The 7,523-nt window shown below is 44.0% G+C and overlaps 1 long non-coding RNA gene across 2 annotated transcripts; it reads right to left on the bottom strand.

Moving 5' to 3' along the window:
- Positions 1–2,020: 2,020 nt before the first annotated feature.
- Positions 2,021–4,913, bottom strand: LOC123811864. Of its 2 annotated transcripts, XR_006784450.1 has the most exons (4): positions 4,499–4,913; positions 2,957–3,121; positions 2,766–2,837; positions 2,021–2,243 (listed from the first exon to the last, which is right to left on the bottom strand). It is a non-coding gene; the product is annotated as an uncharacterized LOC123811864 (long non-coding RNA). The 2 variants fall into 2 exon arrangements; XR_006784449.1 differs by lacking the exon at positions 4,499–4,913 and having other exon boundaries at positions 2,957–4,000.
- Between the last annotated feature and the right edge of the window lie 2,610 nt (positions 4,914–7,523).

The raw sequence follows: 7,523 nt of genomic DNA on the forward strand, positions 1-7,523 counted from the left end.
CTCCAAGAGTCCCCCAAGTCCCTCACCTTCCATGACACGTGGGGCAGTTTACAACCAAATCACACTCATGACTGGGGCATGGGAACTAACACATGTACACATGTATGGTTTTTATTCTGCCCTTAATCCTACTCACCCTACTGTGTGCTGTGACTGGTTCTACAGGCCAGCACATGCCTCGATGTGGGAGGATGAAAAGACAGAGAAAGAAAATTGGGCAGGTCTCTGCCTTCTCCAGGAGCTCACAATAACTGAGAACTTCCTGGGGAAGAAACCAGAACTCTTTGCCAGATTCCACTGTATTTGAGACATTTAGACTATGGTATATGTAACCAGCTCAGGAAAGCCTTCAACTACTCTGAGGTTTGCTGGCTTCTGCTTCCCCCCCTTCAAGACTTTTACTCTACACATTGGGTCACTTTATGAGTAAAACCATTACTGGCCTAGGGAAAGAGGGAGCTCCAGACAAAATGACCTTAAATGAAAAGAAAAATAATATCCACCCTCACAGATGTATCTTGGAATTCAACCCACCTCTGACTACACACACATAGATCTCACCTGAGAACATTTTAACATTATGTCTTAATAGCAATTCCTTTGGCTTTATCCTCCTTCCCCCCAGCCCGCTGTCAAACAAGCCAAGAAATACAAACTGTCACCACCTTGGGGCAACTTCTGATGATACTAGAGTGGGAGCCAGAATGTGACTAATTGAAGGGACAGGCAAGAGTCAGCCCCGTTACACAGGATGGCAGCAGGAGCAAGGGACTCAGTGCTTTTGTGAAAACCCCTCCACCCTGCCCAATGCCATCCCAATGTCCTTCAAGCACAGTTGCAGAATCGATCATTGCTGGCAGTTTAAGAGGACTGCAGCTTAATTTGCAATGTGAGGTCAGCTGAACTTCACTCTGTAACCTCCACTCTGAAGTTCCAGGTCTATCTTCAGCTGATTCCACGGCAGCAAATTAGAATTCTTTCTTTTATAGCAAGAAAAAAATAGTTTTTGTCCACAGAAGGAAAGAGAAATAAATTAGAACTGTTTTACTTATGGAAGGGAAGGCAAAAGGGAAGGTACTGAGTTATATATGAAAACAGTTTACACTATGCAGGGTGCTGATTTTTAGACTACAATTTTTAAAGTGAAGTAGAAAACCCTTTGGCCACAGGGATGCCTATGGGACATGAAATGTGCTGATGGATATCTCCAGAACATACACTCAGCTGCCCTGCATGAGTCCTGATTTTAATAAATTAGAGAGCAAAACCAATGTCATATTAAATCTAATATATTTGCTTTTTCTGAATCTTGGCTATAATCAACAATTATCAATATTTTGCTGATGGAGATAGGGGATGGTAGGGTGAAAGACTTAGGAAGTCTTAGGACTTAGGAAGATGGAATTCCAATGCATTTTTATTTTAACAAAGTAGTTGGGGTGAGTGTCATTTTGGGCTGCTAGATGGATCTGGTCTCTCATGCATCTTTCTCCATCTCATCCATCTGCGCTCATTGCTCCTTCTTCTCAATTCCTACATGATTTCCTCTTTAATCTACAAAATCCATAGACTGAATGATTTTCCACTACTACAACAGCCCTCTGGCTGGTCCTGTTTCTCCCCAGCAACCTGAACAGGTTATAACATTTCTCTCACCCAGGCTTCTGTGCTTGGTGTGCACACGGAGAGCCTCATGCCTCCTTGGCTGTCACGGACACGCCTCAGCTCTTCAATGTCACCTGAGTCCAAGACCCCATCAGCTTCCTCCACCCTCTGGCTGCATCTCACATCACCCCTCAGTGGAAGCCCTACTTTGTACCCCAACACCTACTTTCGCTGTTTCCAGCTCCAGGCTTTCTCAGGTGTCATCACTTGCCTCTTTGCTGACCAACATTGTTCACTCTTTTTGAAACCCTTCATATTTTACCCCAATTTTAATTCTACTTGGAATTAAACTAGGTATTCACCAGTGTGTATGTTTCATTTAGCCTCAAAGAAAAACCAGAGCTAGACAGTAAAGTGATAAGAACAGGCTTTATTCAGGAGTAAAATAGGAGAAAAAAGACTTTGGAACAGACCCAAGCTCAACTCTGAGCACAGTGTGGGCAAGTGGGAACTTTACCGGGAGGAGCAGATGGGGTCAGTGGGTGCAAAATCACTAAGGAAACATTTGGATCAGGGGATTGTGGTAAAACAAGCCAGATGGATGTTTCTGAAGGCAAGCCAGTAGGGTCAGAGATTACCTGGGGAAGAAGGGGGTGAGGAAATCAGTTAGAAATGGAGAATAATCACATATGGAGGATCAGTGAATCCAGCTCAACCAGCTCAGCAGGATTCTTGCTAGAACTGGAGATTGCAGAGACAAACATGGAAGCCCCAAAGTGGAGGCCTCCTTGGAAAGTTCAGGAGAGCCTGCATAGACTCTGGTCAACAGAATCCCTGTCACTGGGCTGTGAGCTCCCTAAGGACATGGACTATGTCAGTCTTCTAGACCCATTCCTAAGCCAAACTCAAGTCCTAGCAAAGTTGACTCCCGCCACAAGTCTGTGAGTGCAGGTTAGAAGCATTAGGTGTTGGGCTCTGTCCCTTGGCCTTAGGGCTCTGTCTTCCATGTCTCCAACTGGGCAGTGCTGGTGCCCTTCTCCCTCTCCCAGGCTCTACGGAAGCTCCTCTCAAATGGGTGTGACCGCACATAGGTTTGGTAGCTGGCTTGTGGGCCCTTAAGGAATGCTAGATGAGGTGAGGGAATGACTGTGCTAACTCACCACCACGTCAATCACTGAAGCCACGAAGGAAGAGTGGGAGGGCCCCATGTATGAGAAGCCAGAAATGTCTCACTAGAACACAGGAAGGCACAGAAAATCGTGTGTAAATGTGCCCACGTGGGGCCTGTGGCACTTAACTCTGCACATGTGCACTCTGTTGTGTGTAGCTTCAAGTACAAGTTAACACTGACCCATTACAGCAGAAATCAGGAGGACTTCTTTCTTGTTTCACGCGGAAATGGATTTTGCTTCTGCAGCAGGCGGGGTGGTTCTCATGCCACTTTGCAGGAAGCCAATCAGAGTTGTTTATATGACAGGCAGTGCAAAAGCTCTGGGTAGCTGTTCTGCAGTAAGTCCTGGGCAATTATGAACTTCATTAGGACAACCTAGACATTACATAGTAACAACATCCTTCCACAGGCTCCACAGGTTCCAATGGGCTTTCCCCACAGTGTCTATGGTGATGGTAACAAAGGCAGTTGTAAGAATAATGATACAGCTAATCCAGGAGGAACATGGGTTTCAACTTACTCACTAATTTCTTTCACTAAATACCTGACCTGTGTTTGATAGGAGTCGGGAGTTAGCCAACTGTCTGCACTGATCTCCACATTGTATGTGGGGACTTGAGCGTCTGTGGATTTTTGTATCCATGAGGGTCCTGAAACCAATGCCCTGTAGGGACACTGGGACACTGAGGGACACTGAGGGACAGCTCAAGAGCTGGGGGAGTCAAAAATCATACACAGATTTTCTATTACCAGGGACGCTGGCACCCCTAACCCCAGCGTGTTCAAGGCTCAAGTGTACTATCCTCCTGATAACAACTTGTAAAACAGCTCCCATTTCTTGAGGTTCCGCATGTGGTCTGGCACTTCTCTTTTCATAAATTACAACGTTGATCTGAGAACACCATATATAAGTAGATACTATTATCCCTACTTTACAAATGAAGAAGCTGAGGCACACAGAAAGTGAGTCACTTGCCAGAGGGACATCCACATAAATGGCAAATATAAAACCTGAGCCCAGGTGTGACTTGGTCACCAGCTCCACAACATCTCTCTGAAGGGCAGTGTCTCTCTGGACTCATACTGCCACCCTGCCAGGTAGGCAGAGCAAAGTTTATCCTCTGAGGTCAAGGAAGAAGCTTGCGCAGAGAAGTCACACAACGAGGATTCATCCACTCTTAATCCGCTTCTCTTTCTCCTTTGTGCCTGCTTGGCTGGCCCGGGCTGTCAGATGCTTCTCTCCTGCAGAGGACCACACTGAGGGCTGAGCCTTTCTGAACTGGGATGTGTCTTATACACAAGGAGGCAGGTTTCATGATAAAGATTTTGCAAGATGGCAAATGGGTGTTAAAAGGAACACCTCCTCTTTGAAGGCTGAACTGTCAGCTACTTTGATCACTGGCTGGGGACAGTCTGAAGGGCAGGTTCAAAAAGCCTGAGAGAAGGGTGGGTGGCTGGCTCCACAGCACCCACCATAGCTTGCTCCCTGTGCCTCCCAGACTCTCAGAGTCCGTTACTGTCTACCAGAGGTGATTTAAGTGGCCCATCTCCAGTCCAGACCCTGACAGGAGACTGACTCAGGGTACCTATGGTGGACCCAACCCGTGTTGCAACATCATTTCTGGGACCACAACATGCTCCTGGCCCCCTTGGATTTTTACATTTTCAGTCCCTTCCCTTAATAAGAATACAAGCTGAAGTTTAAACAAAAGAGAAACTCACCTTAATCCTTCTTTAGTTTAATCACACCCAACACATTGAGTATTTCCAAAGGATCAACATTAACAGTTTACAGTCAGGAGGCATGAAGGTCACAAGGATTTGCCCCCAGGGCAGGATGAGGTTGTGGCTCGACTGTCAGGGAGGCAGAGTGCTCCTTGACACAGGGCCAACTCAGTCCCTGGTAACTTGCACTGTTCCCAATGATGGGAAATGCACTAATGTCATCAGGCACGAAGGTCCCTCAGGTTCCTGCAGAGGTGAGCTTGTCTTTTCACCCACGTCCTGGGCTCCAAGGTCAGCCCTGGATCCTTCCAGTTGTTGTGAGAGTCACCTTTGCTGTAGGAGCTACAGGAGCCTGAATAAGGGGCAGGACCTCGGGCTCCCTTCTCCTGCTCCCTCTCCCAGGGGTCTAGGAGGCAATGCCATCCCCAGACTCAGGTTCTGACCCCTGGATCTCAGCATGCTTACTGACACCCTCCCCTGCTGTTTTAAACAAACACACTAAACTGTGAGCCCTCCCAGGGAGGGCAAAGTTTTATTAGCTTTATATCCCTAGTACTTAGCATAGTACCTGAAGCCCCAACATACCTTTGCAGAAGGAATAGCTTCAAATGCTACTTGGCCGTGACCCCCTGTGACAGATCACACACACTCTATCAACTTATTCTGTAACATTTTAGCAGATCCTGTTAAACATTTCTTAGTTAACTATCCTATAAGCCGTCTAAAGCCTCAGTTAAGAATAAAGATTGCTCAACACACATAGAGGGCACATGCTTTCCTCTGTAAATATCGGCCAGAATACTGGGTGATGGGCACTCACTGTCATTCCCTAACATGAGTCAGAACATTAATGACTAGAGAGATTTCTTTTCTAATGTCCAAAACACAGTGAACACTGTGTGTATCAAAGTGGCCCTACATAAAATTGTAGGTAAAATTAAGTATCACTTCAGTTTTAAAATCTTAAAAACATGAGTTTTAGGTTTGGAACTCTGTAAGTAAGTAAACTGCCTAATTTCAGGATGGACCAAATCCTACATATAAGTATTTCAGCTTCACAAACCATTTGAGGAAGTTAAACATTTATTACATTTATGAAAGTTTTAAGGCAGAAGATATATCCACACCTTAATGTTTACAAAAGAATTGACTTTTACCCAAAGAAAATTGACTTTACCTGAAGCTTTTCATACCTGGGAAGTTACTGGTTCAATTGGAATAAAAGTTCCCACATAAAGGAACACATAATGTTCCCACATTATGAACACACAATGCTTGACTCATCTGTATTTCTGAGTCCATCAAACACACATTTTACACAAAATACAAAGGACATACAATTGATTTTTAAAAAGAAAATGCTAAATTTACTATTTTGGACATTCTGTTTCTATCTAAAAGTCTGTAAAACCACCTTTAATTACTGACCTTTTCTTACCCCCAATATATTCCATGAAGATCACATATATGGTTAGAGTCTGAGGTTTAAAAAGAAGAAGTATGACCTTCATTGAGGTCTCCCTTCGATTGTTTGTCACCATCCCAGCTAATACATAGTCAATTATAGTAAAGACTTTTTTCTTAACAGAAACTACAGATATCATTATAATTCAAAAAGTATAGTCTAATTTAAAATAGTAGTGTGAACACTGGTTCTGTATGAATTCAGCAGCTTTCCAGAAGTTTTGTTGTTGTTCAAAATAATTTTTTAAAAATATGTTTGTGGGGGATGTGACTACTTGCCTCAACCCCTCAACCCACTACTGCAGCCCACAGCTGGACACACACAGAGCTTCAAAGAAGGAAATGACCCCAGCTAATTCCCTTCTCAATATTTTTAATACAATGTTTCTGCATTAAAGGATGTACCACTACAAATCATAACAAGAGTTACGCTCTATCTAGCTCCTCTGGGCAGGCAGGACACTAGTCACTTCACATATGTCATTTCATTTCCTCTGTAAAGATAGTGTGTAAGAAACAGATGATCTCCACTCAGCAGGTGAGAAAGCAGAGACTGAAAGAGTGTACAAGGCTGCAAGGTGGCAGAGCCTGATGGCAAACCCGGGGCTGTGTGACTTCACAGTTCGTGCCCATCATATTAAGCTACACTGTTTTGGGTCACTCAAGGACTCACTCAAGGTTTCCCAGCATAATAGGTTTCTCTGCAACAAATACAACTCTTTGTAGTGATACACCTATCTACACTATAAATTAATTAAGTCTTGTCAAAAGGACAGGATTTATAAAGAGACCCCAATTCTTCTATGAAGGGAGTATCACAAAATGTACAGTTAACTGAGCACTTAGGTACTCTGGCTGATTTTTTTCTGCATCATATAAGAGTTCTAATATTGATACTTTGCCCCAAGTTTTTCCTATTGATTTTAGTGTTAGTAGATATACATTCTACCATACTATACTTGTTGAAAGTTACTTAAAGCAAAAAAAATTACCAAAAAAAGCGAAACCAATAGGTAAGTTTATACTTATATGCAACATTCTTCAAAGGAAATTTGGATTTCTGCTCACCTCTTTTCCTCATTCCTGTTGCTCCATTAGTGCAAGGACTGAGAGGCACATGCCACCTATTTTCTCCAATAAGGGAGCTGTGAGGGAAATCACTCCTGCAACCAAACCAGGTGGACAGGTAGCCTCCTAGTAAGTGAGGATTCAGGCTGTCATATCTAAGGAGGAAGAAGTGCTACCATCTATCTTTTTTTAGGATCGCTTCAAACTCATCCTGACCATCTAAGACTCAGTCAAGGCAACTCCTGGGTTCTACATGAAGACGAATGAAAATCTTTGGCTCTTATTCCTTCCTCAATAATCATCCTTCTACTCAAGTCACTGCTGAATAAACATCATATTGTTTTTGTGTTCCCAGGGCGATTTCCCTCCCAGTTACCCATTCCCTGGGCCTGGAATGAGTCCTGTCCACGCCCTCCTCTTGTAAGAACGCACCCCCAACACACTCTGTCAAGGTGGTTAACTTTCTGCGGATTACAAATCTGTCTCGCCC

The sequence above is a fragment of the Phyllostomus hastatus genome, unplaced genomic scaffold (genome assembly GCF_019186645.2).
Source record: "Phyllostomus hastatus isolate PE091 unplaced genomic scaffold, TTU_PhHast_1.1 phas_scaffold_78, whole genome shotgun sequence".
NCBI classification, from domain to species: domain Eukaryota; kingdom Metazoa; phylum Chordata; class Mammalia; order Chiroptera; family Phyllostomidae; genus Phyllostomus; species Phyllostomus hastatus.